At 34.8% G+C, this 16,757-nt stretch overlaps 1 non-coding gene across 1 annotated transcript; it reads right to left on the reverse strand.

The window, feature by feature from the left end:
• Positions 1-222: 222 nt before the first annotated feature.
• Positions 223-329, reverse strand: LOC128040066 (small nucleolar RNA R71). The gene has a single exon (XR_008194726.1). It is a non-coding gene; the product is annotated as a small nucleolar RNA R71 (small nucleolar RNA).
• Between the last annotated feature and the right edge of the window lie 16,428 nt (positions 330-16,757).

Consider the following 16,757-nt stretch of genomic DNA (forward strand, 5'->3'; position numbering starts at 1 on the left):
CGCTGAAGAGCTAAGACTACATTTAAGACTTTTTCTAGGATTCTGTGACTCGTTTAGACAACAGGGTGTTCCTGAAGACTCCTTGCGACTTTAATTGTTTCCATATTCCTTGAGAGATCGTGCAATAACATGGTTGGATGCTTTGCCGTTGGGAACAATGACAGCATGGAATGATCTTTTCCAAAGTTTTTGCTAGGAAATAATCCACTAAATATGAAGGCAAAGCTTAGAAATGACATCACATCTTTTCGAGAAGTGGAGGATGAAACGTTATATGAAGCTTGGGAATGATTTAAAGAATTCCTTAAAAAATGTCCGATACATGGATTCCAGCACTGGATGCAGATAGAGATATTTTATAATGGGTTGAATGCGCATACGGGGATGGTAGTTGATGCTTCTGCCAATGGTACCTTGTTGGATAAATCTTATAATAAAGTGTATAAGATCTTGGAAAAAATTGCAAACAATGATTATCAATATCCTATCACAAGAGTTAGGATGGGTAAGAAAGTTGCCGGTACCATGGAGCTTGATGCAATCATTTTGTTGACATCCCAAGTATCTTTTTTTGCTAATATGATCAAAACAATGAAGAGGCTTATTGTAGTCGAGGAGATGAAATCAGTTGAATTATCGTGTGTTTATTGCGGTGAAGACCATGTGTTTGATGAATGCCCATCAAATCCACCATTTATATACTACATGGGTAATTTTAATCGAAATAATAACCCCTATTCTTAGAATACAGGGTGGAAGCAGCATCCAAACTTTAGTTGGAATAATCAAGGTGCAGGGAATTTAAACAATGTTGCGAGACAGAATGCTAATAGTGCATTGCCTGGTTATAATCATCCTATGCCAAGGCAAAATGTTCAATAGGGTCAAGAATTATCTTCTACCTCCGTTGAAGCCTTGCTGAAGGAATATATGGCCAAGAATGATACTGTAATTTAGAGCCAGGTTGCGTCCCTCAGAGCTCTTAAGAATCAAGTGGGACATATATCGAATGTTTTAAATTTGAAGCCACAATGAGTATTGCCAAGTGATACTGAGAATTTGAGAACACAAGGGAAGGAACAGTGCAAGGGAATCACTCTCAGAAGTGGGACACAATTGAATGATATAGTCCAAGACAACACTGTAGAAGATGACAACTCCAGACTCAACCATGGAAAGACTTCAGAGTTAATTGAAAAGCATACTACACCTGAAAAGGGTAAATAGAAGAATGTTGCAGCAGAATCACATCATGCTGCAAACAAAAATGCCACAACAAAAAAATATCAGCTGCCTGAAGGACGACTACCTCTACCTTTTCCTCAATGATTCTATAATTTCAAACAAGATGTTCAATTCAAAAGATTTTTGGAAGTCTTAAAGAAAATCCAATTATGGAAAGCTTATGAAAGATATACTGTCTAAGAAGCGCAGATTGGAAGAATTTGAGACAATTGCTCTCACTGAAGGGTGAATAGCAATGTTGATGAATAAATTACCTCCAAAGTTGAAGGACCCGGGGAGTTTCACTATCCCATGTTCAATTGGAAATCATTATGTTAGTAAGGCATTATGTGATTTAGGAGCAAGTGTAAATCTAATGCCTATGTCTATTTTCAAGAAGTTGGGAATTGGGAAAGCAAGACCTACTACCGTTATGTTACAACTGGCTGATCGATCCTACACACATCCGGAAGGTAAAATTGAATATGTGATGGTAATAGTAGATTAGTTTATTTTTCCTGTAGATTTCCTTATTTTAGAATGTGAAGCTGACCAAGATGTGTCAATTATTCTTGAAAGACCTTTTCTTACTATTGACGGGACTTTAATTTATGTGCAGAAAGGCGAACTGACCATGAGGGTAAATGATCAGTAGATTACTTTCAATGTAGTTGATGCCTTGAAATGCACTAATAAGAATGAAGAATGCCACGCCATTGGTATAATCAGATTGTCGTCACTCCTAATGACCAAGATAAGACCATCTTTACGTGTCCTGATGGAACCTTTGCATTTAGACGGATGCCATTTGGGTTATGTAATTCCCCGGCAACCTTTTAGCATTGTATGATGGTCATATTCTTGAACATGGTGGAAAACTTCCTTGAAGTCTTTATGGACGATTTCTCTATGCTTGACAATGATTTTAAGGATTACTTAAAAAAATCTAAAATTGGTTTTGTGTTGTTGTGAAGAAACAAATCTTGTTTTGAACTAGGAAAAATGCCATTTCATGGTTCATGAAGGAATTATTCTTGGGCATAGAATATTGCAGCGAGAGATTGAAGTGGACAAAGAAAAAATTGAAGTAGTAGAAAATTTTCCACCTCGCACAAGTTTCAAGGGTATTAGAAGTTTTTTAGGTCATGCGAGATTTTATAGAAGATTTATTAAGGATTTCTCGAAGATATCTAAGCCCTTGTGCACCTTTTTGGAGAAAAGTAGATCTTTCAATTTTGATGAACATTGCTTGGTTGCTTTCGAAGAAATGAAGAAACGACTGGTAGCAGCACTAGTTGTAATAGCTTTGGATGGACACTGCATTTTGAACTCGTGTGTGACGCTAGCGATTATGCTATAGGAGCAGTGTTGGGGAAAAGGAAAGACAAAGTACTACATGCAATATAGTATGCAATCAGAACCTTGACGGATACGCAGCTTAACTATACCACCACAGAAAAGGAGTTATTGGTTGTGATGTTCGCATTCAATAAATTCTGCTCTTATTTGGTTGGTACCAAGGTCACAGTCTACACAGATCACTCTGCTATTAAGTATTTGGTGAGCAAGAAAGATGCCAAACCAAGATTGATTACGTGGATCCTCTTATTGCAGGAGTTCAACTTGGAAATTAAATATCGAAAGGGGATTGAAAATCAAGTGGCTCATAATCTGTCGAGGTTAGAATCTGGAAATGAATATGGTAATGACAAACTTATTAAAGAAGACTTTCCTAATGAGCAGTTGTTAGTTGTCATGGCATTACCTTGGTATATCGATATAGTGAAATTTTTAGTAAGTGGTGTGATGCCACTTGATCTCAATAGCCAAAGAAGACGAAAATTCCTTCATGATGCCAAGCATTATTATTAGGATGAACCCTTCCTATTTAAGCATTGTGTTGATAAGATAATTAGGAAGTGTGTCCCTAATGATGAAATACATAGCATTCTGCAATATTGTCATTCAGCTCCTTATGGAGGACACTTTGGTGGAATGAGAACTGCTGCCAAAGTACTTCAGTTAGGATTTTATTGGCCGAGTCTGTTCAAAGATGCTTATGAATTTTATCAATTGTGTCACCGTTGTCAGAGGACAAGAAATCTATTTAAGAGACATGAAATGCCATTGCAAAAAATTCTGAAGACTAAGTTATTTGATGTATGGGGAATAAAATTGATGGGTCCATTTCTACCGTTAGTGGGAAACCTGTACATATTGTTGGCAGTAGACTATGTCTTTAAGTGGGTCAAAGCTGTTGCGCTTCCTACTAATGATGCAAATTCAGTAATGAACTTAGTGCACAAGAACATTTTCAAAAGATTCGGTACGCCTAGAGCCATTATTAGTGATGAAAGATTTCATTTTGATTGTAAACTAGTGGCTGTCATGAATCGGTATGAGGTGAAACATAAGATTGCCACGACATATCATCCCCAACTAAATAGACTAGTTGAGGTCTCTAACAGAGAAATCAAGAAGATTTTAGAAAAAGTGGTCAACCCAACTCGTAAGGATTGGTCCTCTAGACTGGATGAAGCTTTGTGGGCCTATCGTACTACATTTAAAACACCACTGGGGATGTCACCTTTTAAGTTTGTTTATGGAAAACCCTGTCACCTACCTGTTGAGCTTGAGCACAAAGCATTTTGGGCCATGAAAAAATTGAACATGGATTGGGTCACTGTTGGCCATAAAAAGTTGTTTGAGCTGAATGAAATGGAACAATTTAGGGCACAGGCATATGAAAATGCTAAACTGTACAAGGAGAAAACCTAGCGTTAGCATGATAATAAAATTATGCTAAGACAAATTGTTCCAAGGCAACGGGATTTTTTGTTCAACTCTAGGCTCAAATTGTTCCCTGGTAAATTAAAATCTCGCTAGTCAAGTCCCTTTTGTAACAACTCATTTTTAGTGAAATCAGAATAGTAGTTTTGAGACCACAAATATGATGATTATATTATTATTTTAATGTCAATGGAATGTTAGTAAGGTTGCATAAAAATTTCGTTAAGAAATTTTGATGTTTGCATGTTTAATTATGTAAAAAGGACTAAATTATAAAAGCTGCAAAAGTAGAGTTCTATTAGTTAAAGGTATCAATTAGATATAAAACTCTAAAGTGGATGGACTTAATTGGCAATTAGACCATTCAAAATGTTAGTGGACATTTATGGACACAATTTAAAGTGATTTTAAGTTATAAGTCAAGGTTAAATTAGTAAATTAACAAATTAACTTAAAATTAAACTAAAAGAAAGATGGAATCATCTTCCTAATGGAATTCACCACTGAAATTTAGAAGGGATGAAGCCATTTTTAGGGTTTGAAGCTAGGCTAAGCTAAGTTGGTGCATGGTGAGTGTTTTTCATCACACTTTTAATGTTTTTTTATGTTTTTGAAGTCGTTTTAGCTTAATCTAGCTACCACGGGGTTCAATTTTTAAAACTGCTAAATATTTAGGATTTTTCAATGAATGTTCTTGCATGATTCTTGATGTTTAATGAAAGATTACGGGTCATTGTTGTTAAATAAATAAGTTTTGTAAAATGATTTTTAATAAAATGTCATTTAGGGCTTATTTGTAAAAGTAGTAAAAGTCCATGTTAAATTTATGAAATAAGGGTTTTATGAGTTGATATAGGTCCATAGAGAAATAAACTAGCTTGAGAAAAGGATGAAAATGTTTAGATTTCAATTTGTAAGCTTAAGGACTAAATTGTGAAATGTTAAAATGTTAGGGGCAAAATTATAGTTTTATAAAATATGAAATATGGATTGAATTGATTAATAGAAGTATTAAATGGATTGAATTTTTATATTTAGATCAAGATAGACCTTGTATGGATTTAGATTGGGGAAAACCTATAGCCTCGGGTTAATCGACTTTGTTGTTACGCTCAAATCGTCGAGGTAAGTTCCTAGTGTTTTAATACATAATGAATGTAATAGCCCGATTTTGGGTCTAGATGGAACAGTGGTTTCGGGACCACAAATCCGACAAGGAAAAATTTATTTTAAAATTATGACATGGGTTGCATTATGATAGGAAGGTTGCATGAAAATAATGACATGAAAATTTTATCGATTTAGTGATTAATTAAGGAAATGACCTATTTGTATAAAATGTAGAATTTGAATTCTAGAAGCTAGAAGCTAGAAGGATTAATTAGCTATGAAATTGTAATACCCCGAAAATTACTACAGTAAGAAAGTAAGATAATATCCCTGATATGGTAAAATAAGGAAATAAAGTGATAAAAAGGGTAATTGAGTTATGTCAACATTGGGAAGTATATTATGACATATTAATTCAAGAAAGGATTAAATTGCAAAATTGAGAAAATTTTTGTTACCCAAGAGTAAATACTCAAAATTTGAGGGGTTAAAGTGTAAATATGAAAAAGTTGAAGGACCAATAGTGTAAATATATTAAGGGTGGAATAATCTAGAAACGAAGGAAGATGGATGAATTGGGACCAAATTGAATAGATGAAGGAATTATGAGGGACTAAATTGTAATTTTACCAAATTAAGTGATGACTCTAGGATGGAATTTTAAAAGATCTAAAGGGTAAAATGGTCAATTAGAAGAAAGAGAAATCTAGAAAATAATGATGATGTTGGAGATATTTTAGATTAAATAAATAAATATTAGTTTATTAATATTTTAAATTGATTTTTAAATGATATTTTATTATTTTATTATTATTTTATTTAGTGTATATATATGGAAGAAAAGAGGATGAATCATCATCTTCTTTCCCATGCAACTAACGTATGTAGAGAAAAGAAAGTGAGAAACTTTCTTTTCTTTACAATTTAGTCCTTTTACCAAAAATTCACCATTTTCACTTAGAAATCAAAAGAGTTTCCATATCCATCAAGAGAGAAAGATAACAAGGAGACTATGGGGAGCTATATTATCAAGTTAAATTAAAGAAATAGAAGCTGGAGGAGGGAGAAAATCAAGTTAAAGATTGAAATCAATGGCATAAGGTAGGAACATCAAGATTTTTATATACTTTTAAGTTTCATATTATTGAAAAAGTAGGAAAATAATGTTAAGGTAGAGTTTCATTATATAAGGTTATATATTATTGTTATGTTAGTAAAGAGAAATAAGATAAAGTGATGGAAAATATTGAAGAGAAAGGAAAGGAAAGTGTTATAGATTTAGTTATCAACATTTTACACTAAAACAGTTTTGAGACAGCAACAGTAGTCTAATTTTGAAAATCTACCAAAAATCGTATAAATTTAATTAGAGGATGAATAAAATACTAAGTTAAATATTATTGAGTCTAGTTTCTCATAGAAGAAACGGTCTAAGCAATGGAATTGTAAATTATGAGATATAATAGGCTTTGTGAGATAAGGTCAGAATGATTTTGGGTTCCCCTGTACTGACTTTGGAAAATCATAAAAAATTTTAGAAATATAATTAGAGGCTTAAATTTATATTTTTAAATCCTTAATGAGTTTATTTTCAATAGAAACAAACGGTAACATCATTTGAATTCTGTACAAGGATATAATTAATTTTTAGTGAAGAAGGGTCGGAACTGTCAAACAGCAGAACAGGGATGACTTTAAAGAATAAACTGTACTGATTCACTAAACCAAAAATTCTGAAAATTTTATGGTAAGAATATATGTGAGTCTAGTTTCAGATAAAATTAATATATATTAATTTGGAGTTCTGTAACTCAAGATATAAATAATTTAGTGACTACGACTCAAGTGGACAACTTTGAATGAATATATAAGTAAATGGTGAAATTATAGATAATGTTACCTATAAGAGTGTTATATACATTAAGGATGTGGAATGGAGAGGAGGAGGAGGAAAATATATGATTATTCAACTAGCATGGGCTTTCATTAAAATGACCAATTTACATGTTTTAGGTTCGGGACTAAATTGAACAAATGTGAAACTTTAAGGGTAAATTTGTAAAATGTTAAAAGTGACTAAATTGCATGAAATGAATTGTTTTATTATTTAAATTAGTAATTTGAATGAAATATTAATTCAGATCATGATTGGGTGGAAATTGAGAAAATAGAATTTTTTTCAAAATGTCCCTCAATTTTGGTATTTCGTAATTTAGTCATTAAGTTCGTATGAACTATATTTTTTTATAATTTTAATTGAAGTGAATGCTATTTGGTATTGAATATTATATATATGTGTGTTTTATTGTTGGAATTGAATTATTATTGGTAATATGTATAATTATTAGATGTTTTGAAATGATTATCGGAAGCTCGATTGGATTGAAAGCTTGTTGGAGATATATCACATTATCCGTTGGTTCTATCAATAATTTTGGATGATTTGATTCTGGTTATAATGGCATGCATAAGGTAAATTGGTTAACGTTGGTTCATTAATGTTTTGATTTTGATCGGTTATAAATATGAATGCTTGACGAAATAAAAAGTCTGAAAATTAATTAGTAAACTTTGGTAATGCTCTATAACGATATTCTGGCGATGGATACAGGTTAGGGGTGTTACAATGAATTTTCATTTGTGTACTTGTATTATGATGCTTTAATTATTACGTTACTAGAAAAATAATGTTGAATTGCACATACGTGCCCCTGTTTGTACTTCGATACCCCTGAATTTCACATACGTGCCCCTATTTGTATTTCAGTACCCTTGAATGCACATAAGTGCCTCTGTTTGTACTTCGATACCCTTGAATTGCACATACGTGCCCCTATCTATACTTCGGTACTCATGGATGTACTTTTGTACCCTATTTAGACTTCGGTAACTCTGAAATTGAATAATCTGTAAATCATATTCAATTTATTGTTAGATTAAATGATATGTTATGTTCTTACTAAGTTGTATAAGCTTATTCGTTCGTGTAGATTGTTTTGTAAATCGTTGTTGCTGACACTTTGGACGGATCAAACCTTCAACTCACACTATCCAATGACTTTGATAGTTTTTGCATCTTCTAGGGTAGTGGTATGTATAAACTTTTGTAGTTGAATTTGAGATTGAAACATATTTAGGATGTATAAACTGGTGTTTGATGAATGTGTATATAATAACTAAATGTGTTTGTGTTATGATCTCATGTATGCTTAATAGATTATTATGGCATGTATAAGTTGTTTTGGTATTTTTGATGTCGTACTAGTATGAGTTAATGTGGCAATGTTTTGATGCATGTTTGAATGGCCAAAATGGTATGTGATGAGTTGATTTCAATATGGTATTAAACTATATGTGTATGATTGAGATGTGGTAAGAGTATATGTTTAGATAACTTGGAATGTTTGCATTTGAGGTGCCTTATATAGCATATTGGTTGAATGATCTTAGGTTATCGAATTAGTCATTTCATATAGGTTTTAGTCATGTTTTGAGGTCTTGATGATTTGCACAAAATGTTTTTTAAGTACATGTTTGATTTTGGTGATGGAAATGGTTTTTTTGTGCAAATTCTTGTCCATACGGCCTGAGACACGAGCGTCTGACTCAGCCGTGTGTGACACACGTCCAGGCGACACGACCGTGTGTCCCTTGTAGGTTCTGACTCAGCTGTGTGTCACACACGGCTAGGCGACATGACCGTGTCTCCCCTGTAGGTTTAATGTATGCAAGTCAGGCTATTACACGGCCTAGAACACGAATGTGTATGTCTATTTTGAGAGTTACACGGCCTAACACACGGGTGCTTGGCTTGGCCATGTGACCTAACTCAGAGATTTACATGGGTGAGGACACGGGCTGGGACAGGATCGTGTGTCCCAATTTCGATTGTTACGCGGCCTGAGACACAGACGTGTGTCTCATCCGTGTGAGGCACACGGCCTGGCCACACGTTTGTGTGACCCTTGTAGTCCAATTTTTCTAACTTTTTCTTATACTTTCTGAATGTTTCCAATTTGGTCTCGAATTGTTTCTAAGGTACTTCTAGGGCCTCGAAGGCTCGATTAAGGGATGTTATGTATGTGATTGAGTGTAATTAGATTATGTTTGCAATGATGTATGAAATGAAGTTTTTAATGTTCCATTTGTACGGCATTGCTCATAACTCTATTTTAGCAACGAATACGAGTTAAGGGTGTTACATTTAGTGGTATTAGAGCCACAGTTTAGTCGATTTTAGGACTAATGTAGTGGAGTCAAGTTTATTATATACATTCCATATATACCCTGTGATAGTATGATGCTTTTGATTCGTTCTAACATTGTATTTTCTTATAGATTCAAGATGTCAGCTGAATCGAACTGAGCTATAGCTAATGAAGCTAAAAGTAATGTTCAAGCTCCTGAAGCATGTAATAGTAGGTCTATTCCATAATTTGTTGGTGATGAGATGAAAAATATATTTCTTGGAATGATGAACCAATGGTTCAATGAGTTCAAGCAAGCAAATGTTACAACTCCGCCATCACCACCCCCTTTTGTGCCTCCTCCAACACCCCTGAATACTCCAAACTCTGTACTAGTGCTAGTTACCCGAGTATTAGTAGACAATATTCGAAAATATAGAGAGAAAGAATTCAGAGGTACGGTAGATGATGATCCTTCAAAAGTTGAGTATTGGCTAATGAATAGAAAGAGAGTTTTTGCAGAATTTTTGTGCACCCCTAAAGATTGTTTGAGGTGTGCAGTATCATTACTGAAAGATAAGGCATATTTATGGTGGGATACTTTGAGCACGATGACATTGAATGATCATGTTAATTGGAATTTCTTTCAAAATGAATTCAAGAAAAAGTATGTTAGCAGGATATTCATTGACAAGAAAAAGAAAGAATTCTCGAGTTAAAATAAGGAAATCGAACTATAGCTGAGTATGAATGTGAATTTGTGCAGTTAAGTAAGTATGCTCGTAACATCATATTAAATGACGAGGAAATCTGTATTAGATTTGAAGATAGGTTGAATGATGATATTCGTATGGCTGTAGCATCACTAAAGTTACGAGAATTTGTAGAACTTTCAGAGCGGGATCATAAAGTTGAAGAAATTTGTAAAAGAAAACGATAGTCAGATTTAAACTTTTGAGATTTTAATAAAAGGGGGTCATTTAAGCCTGCTCAAACGTCTCCATCAAAGAAATCTAGAAATGACACAAGTCGATCAGCTACTCCTTGAGAGTTCACTGGTAGAGAGAAACCGAGGCGAAACAATTTTCAGTCAGTTAATTCTCTAACGGTTAGTGTTGGAGGTGTAAGAAATGTTCTCCCAGCAAGACCCCTATCTGTGAACTCTTATAACTGTACTTTCAACTCTTTTAATTCTGTAAGTTTCATTCTATATGGAGCTATCGATATCAGAGATGTTCCCGGCATCAATTCAATAGCAAACTCAACCTCTTTAATCGGCGGTAACCCTGGTAATTCTTCTGGAAACACATTTTAGAACTCACACACAATTGGAATCGATTCTAATTTCAATTCTGAAACCCTAGAATCAATTATATAAACGAGATATGCGTCACAACCCTTTTTAACAGATTTTTGTGCCATCATAGCTGAGATTATATTAGATGTACCGTCCAATCTATTTGACTCAATTCGGATCCATTTACCATTCTGTCATTTTAACACGATATGCTTTCTTCTACAATTCACAACAGCATCATGCAAAGTCAATGAGTCCATACCCAGAATCACATCAAACTCATCAAAGGGTAATAACATCAAACTAGCGGGAAAATCGTAACCCCTAAATTTCAATGGACATGATCTACAAAACTGATTAACTAGAACAAACTGACCCAAAGGATTTGTAACTTTGACAGTATATTCAGTGAACTTAACAGGTAATTTCTTTTTGTCTACTAATGTAGTGCATATATACAAATGAGTTGATCCAGGATCAATCCATGCATATGCATTAATATCAAATATAGAAAAAGTGTAACAGCCCGATTCTGGGCCTAGTCGGAATAGTGGTTTCGGGACCACAAATCCGACGAGGGAAAATATGGTTATTATTATATTTTTATGGTCTACAATTTCACGGAAAATTTTCGTAAAAATTTCGTTCGAAAATTTCGACGTTTGGGCACTCAATTTAGTCAAAAGGACTAAATTGTAAATAGTGCAAAAGTTGAGTTCTACATCTTAGAGGTGTCTAATTGTTATGAAATTTTAAATTGGAGGTCTTTATGTGGTAATTAGACCATTAGTTAGTTGATGGACAAAAATAGACATAAGAAATGGGTGAAATAGATTTTTTTTAAATGGGGGCATTTTAGTCATTTGGTTATTAAATAGAATTAAATGGGAAAAAGATGGCAAAATATGCTCATCTTCTTCATGGTGAATGAAATCAGCAAGGGGGAAGCCATATTTAGGGTTTTTAAGCTTTCAAGCTCCATAATCAAGAAATACGTGAAGAGTATATCAAGCGGGAAAAGAAAAGATAGTGGAGTAAAGTGCAAAATTACGATATTTTGCACCGAGGTAAGTAAACACGTGACTTAATGTATTATTTTGATATTATTTGATATATGTTGAGATTTATTTGGAATTAAAATAAATGTTTGGCAATATCCTAAAAATGTTGTTAAATCGGAAAGGTGATAAAGGGTTGCAATATATGGGTTATGGGTTGAACACTCGGAATAAGCCGTAGTATGTTGTATATAAAAGGGTTGCTGTGTGCTGATTCCCGATTTATGGGTGGTGCTATGTGCGTGATCCACCATATCTTTGAAATGTGAAAGGGGTTGCTATGTCTGATTCCCCAGGGGTTGCTAAGTCTTGATTCCCGATTTCATTGGTGGTGCTAAGTGCGATATCCACCATATCTTTGAAATGAAAAGGGGTTGCTATGTGCTGATTCCCCGAGGGGTTGCTAAGTGCTGATTCCCGATTCATTGGTGGTGCTAAGTGCGATATCCACCATATCTTTGAAATAAAAGGGGTTGCTATGTCTGATTCCCAGGGGTTGCTAAGTCTTGATTCCCGATTCGGTGGTGGTGCTAAGTCGGGATCCACCAATAACGGCTAACATTCCAGTGTTCAACGAAAAAGTGTGGAAGATGAATATTGCCATATGGTGGAAAATTTTATGGGGTAAATATTGAGTTGAATACTAAATCGACCCATGTATGAGATGGGAGAAAATATCAAAAGCATAAAAGGAACGATTTAATTATAAACTGTGTTGAACAACAGCAATTGGGTAACTTTGAAAAATCACCATAAATGGTGGAAAATGAATGGGAAGCTGAGTAATATATGAAATTGAAGTTGAACGTATCTATTCTCATATGAAAGAAATAGAATAAGCAAAGGAGTTGTATTTTTGGAGATATCTGAATTTTATTGAAACAGGGCTGGATTGATTTCGAGATCCCCTGTTCTAACTTTGGAAAATTACCAAAAATTGTAAAAAAATAATTATGGCATGAAATTTATATCCCTGGAATCCTTATTGAGTCTATTTTTATTAGAAACAATAGAAACCATTTTTCAAATTTTGTACAGAGAGGTAAGTGAATTTTAGTGAGGAAGGGTCAGAACCATTGGGCAGTGAAACAGGGGAAGGTTTAATGAATAAACTGTACTAATTGGCTGAGTTAAAAATTCTTAAATTTTTATGGTGAAATGGTATATGAGTCTAGTTTCAGGGAAAATTTACGGAACTCAATTTGGAGCCCTGTAGCTCCAGATAAAAATAAATTAGCGACTATGACACAGAAAAACAGCTTGCTGGAAATTGCCTAAACAATAAAGTTATTCATGAATAAGTTTATATTTTGGTGTAGTTATGGGAGTAATTACTTATTTATCATGTGTTTACTTACTAAGCTATATGCTTACTGGATTTTATTTTCTCTTGGTTATAGTGACTTCCAACAACTCGGAAATTGGAACGAAGTCAGACAATCATCTACACTATCCTTCACATTTGGGGTATTTTACTACTAGTGTTCCGAAATTTTATGGCATGTATAGACACTTTATGTAATGTGGGATCATCATGTAAATATATGTTATGGTTCCCTTTTAAATGTAGTGTTTATTAATAGTTAAACTATATGTGTGTTTATACAAATGAAATTGGTTGCTATATTGGAATGTGTTCTAAATTTGCAGGAGGTTTAAGCAAAAATAAGTAGGAATGCTGTCGAAATTTTTTAAAAATTTAGTAATACCTCATACTCTGTTCCAGTAAGGAATACGGGTAAGGGGTGTTACAAAAAGTACACGCAATAACATCTGGAGCAGTAGCCTCCTTTTGAGCTCGAATTCCATAGGCCCTAGCTGGTGTTTTTGCTTCAGATCGTCCATTCATTTCACTGTTCTTTCCTCGACCGAGAGTAGCATTTCTAACATTTCCAGATCGTCTACCTCTCTGAGAAGTTGCTTCAGGCTTATTTGACGGGTTATCGAAATCATTTTGCTTCTTTCAACAATTAAAAAGAAAATGGTCAGTAGACCTACAACGGAAACAAGCTCTCAAATTTGATTGACACTCACCAAAATGCTTTTTATTGCATCCGAAAAATGTGAAAGGTATTCGTATTTTTCTTGGGCATGCAGGGTTTTACTGAAGATTTATTAAAGATTTCTCAAAAATTGCAAAGACCTTATGCTTATTATTGGAACAGAATCAAAAATTCCTCTTTGACGATGCATGTCTGGATGCATTTATTCAATTAAAGAAGCAGCTAGTAAATGCACCCATTGTCGTTGCACCAGATTGGTCTCAACCTTTTGAAGTTATGTGCAATGCAAGTGACTTTTCTGTGGGTGCTGTTCTAGGACAACACAAGGGAAAAATATTTCACACCATCTATTATGCTAGCAAAAATCTTACAGAGGCTCAAATCAATTATACCACTATAGAGAAGGAATTGTTAGTTGTAATCTTTGCTTTCAACAAGTTTTGTTCTTATCTTGTCGGCACAAAGGTTACTGTATTTACTGATCACTTTGTGTTGAGATATCTTTTTGCGAAGAAGGATGAAAAACCAAGACTGATATGCTGGATCTTGCTATTGTAAGAATTCGACATCAAGATAAAAGACCGCAAAGGTTTAGAGAATCAAGTTGCAGACCATCTATCTCGATCGGAAGTTGGCAACAAAGATGAAAACATACTTCAAATTGTCAACGCATTCCCAGATGAGAAGTTATTTGCTGTAGATGCAACCCCTTGGTGTGTAGATTTGGTTAATTATCTAGTGTGTGGAAAACTCCCATTGGGTGTCATAGGCCATAAAAAAGAAAGATTTCTTTGTGAAGTAGTGAAGTATCATTGGAACGAGCCATATTTATTCAAGGTATGCAATGACAACATTATTCGGCATTGTGTTTCGAAAGAGTAGATGCTTTCAATCTTGAAGCATTGTCATGATGCTCCTTATGGAGGTCATTTTGGCGGCATGTGAACTGCTGCTAAGGTTCTCTAATCAGGATTCTACTGGCCTTCATTATTCAAAGACACCCATAATTTGTGAATCAATACGATTCTACTGGTAGAGATTATCATTGGGGTATAGTGATTCCCAGTCCCAAGAAACCCGTGGTATACTATTGCCAAACTTCGCTTTCCATTTCAAGATTATCGCCGGGGAGAGGCATCTTAGTGATTCCAACGAGGGCCTCATTCTATCCCTTTACTTGTTAGATATTGGCTTTCATCTTCCAATGCATCTCTTCTTCTGCATGGTACAAGAATAGTACAAAATTGCACCAGAGCAGCTAACTAGTCTATCTTTGTGGACCTTGGTAGTGTACTTCTTACACTGCAACAGCTAGAATGAGCAACCTCTACTTGGTGCCTTCCAATAGTTCTATCAGTTGAAGGTTCTGACTTAGAGGCCTTCAGCTGGGATGGTCTATTTTAGTGTTCGTCAGGGTCGCGAGCTCATACTCAAGGATTTGGCTCCAAACCTTCACTTGGACCGAAATAAATTTATTCTGGTGAAATACAAATTTACCACCAGGTTTAGGTTTCCCACAAGATGATCAATTCCTAAGGATTCATTTACCTCTAGGCCCAACCCTTAGACACCGAGATCATCGTGGCACAAGTTGAAAGACTAAATCTGCAGTGTACTCTAGAGTTCAAAAGGATCCTCAAAGTTAGAAATATCTTGTTTCTGTTTGGAGGGAAGGAGCCCAAATGGATGGCGGGAATTGGATCTTTATCCTGGCGTGAGCCTCAGGATGCTTTAATCCGTGAAGGAGGTCTAGCCTTTTGGGGCCAATACCAAGTTAACTTGGGATTTAACTAGCAAATGGACGGAGCCTATTGATTTCTTCTACACTATCTGCAATATTCCTCCCCGCCATTGGCTTTCCTCAACTCTAGGATTCTTGGCTGAGTCATCGAGTAGAGACATAGTTCAAAACATTGTTGACCCCGCTGTTCATACTATAGGTCCTACTCATATCTTGTCCCTATCACCACTGTCCCAGCTTGGTGTCATGGATGCAAATGCTTTGTTTGAGAGTATGCAATAGGCCATTGATGCAATTGATTCAAGACCGTGGGCTAGCAGCAGTAGCCAAGAGGTTGAGACTCGAAAGGAGGCCCTCTAGTGCTAGGGAAAGTAGGGACAATAGTTTTTCCCACCACAAACCTGGCAAGCAACCTAACTTTCCAGAGGTTCAATTCTGACCGCCTCTGGACGTACTAACATCTAGAGTGTGAATACTGCAACAAAAGATATATATAAATGAGGTGGTGTCCCCAAGTATATGGGTCAAGTTATAATATAGTTACAACGGAGTAGGTGAGTACTCTGCGGATCATACCCAAAGGATACTAGTACTAGATCAATTTCAAGCTAAACACCAAAAGATCTAATTAGTACTTGAAATAAGTTGTATTACGAAAATATAAATAATAGGGATTTTTGGGGTTTTTACAATATTAGTAATAATAAGAAAAACAAATAACATTGGGAGTTTAAAAAGTACAATTGATCAGATCTAATTATGGGTGATTAGCTCGCTTCGATAATATTGATCAACTATCACTTTGGTCTCCTCGTCAATCAACTAGTCAATAGGAGCTTCCGATACATCTAAGAGAATAACGACTCAACAAAGACTAATAATCTTTTGACCTCACAATCCAAACCGGCTCAGGGTTAAGGTGTTCACAGATAGGCCATACAAATTTTGGGTCAATTCCCACATTGATAACTTCTTATAGGTGTCAAGCCTAAAGTTTAGGTTCTCCCTTTCCCGAACAACTGATCTGTTTAGTAAGCCTGCAAAATAGTCAATCCATCATACCTCCACTGGTTAATAGATATAAAATGGATATAAAATGTAAACATAATAAATGAATCGAAAGTATAAAGTTTTGGGAAAAGCCTGATTTGTATTAAGAACAAGAGTGAATCCATAAAGTCTGGTAGCATCCACAAACCAAATTTCTCGAGATAATACAAATAACAAACTAAGATAAATCTAAAACCTAAGAAAAGAGAAAAACTAAAATACAAGAAAAAAAGAGAGACTCTAAGCTAAGTAATTAGTGTTCATAACATGTGCCAAATGAGCCTATTTAGAGACTTT

Source organism: Gossypium raimondii, chromosome 3, assembly GCF_025698545.1.
Source record: "Gossypium raimondii isolate GPD5lz chromosome 3, ASM2569854v1, whole genome shotgun sequence".
NCBI classification, from domain to species: Eukaryota; Viridiplantae; Streptophyta; class Magnoliopsida; order Malvales; family Malvaceae; genus Gossypium; species Gossypium raimondii.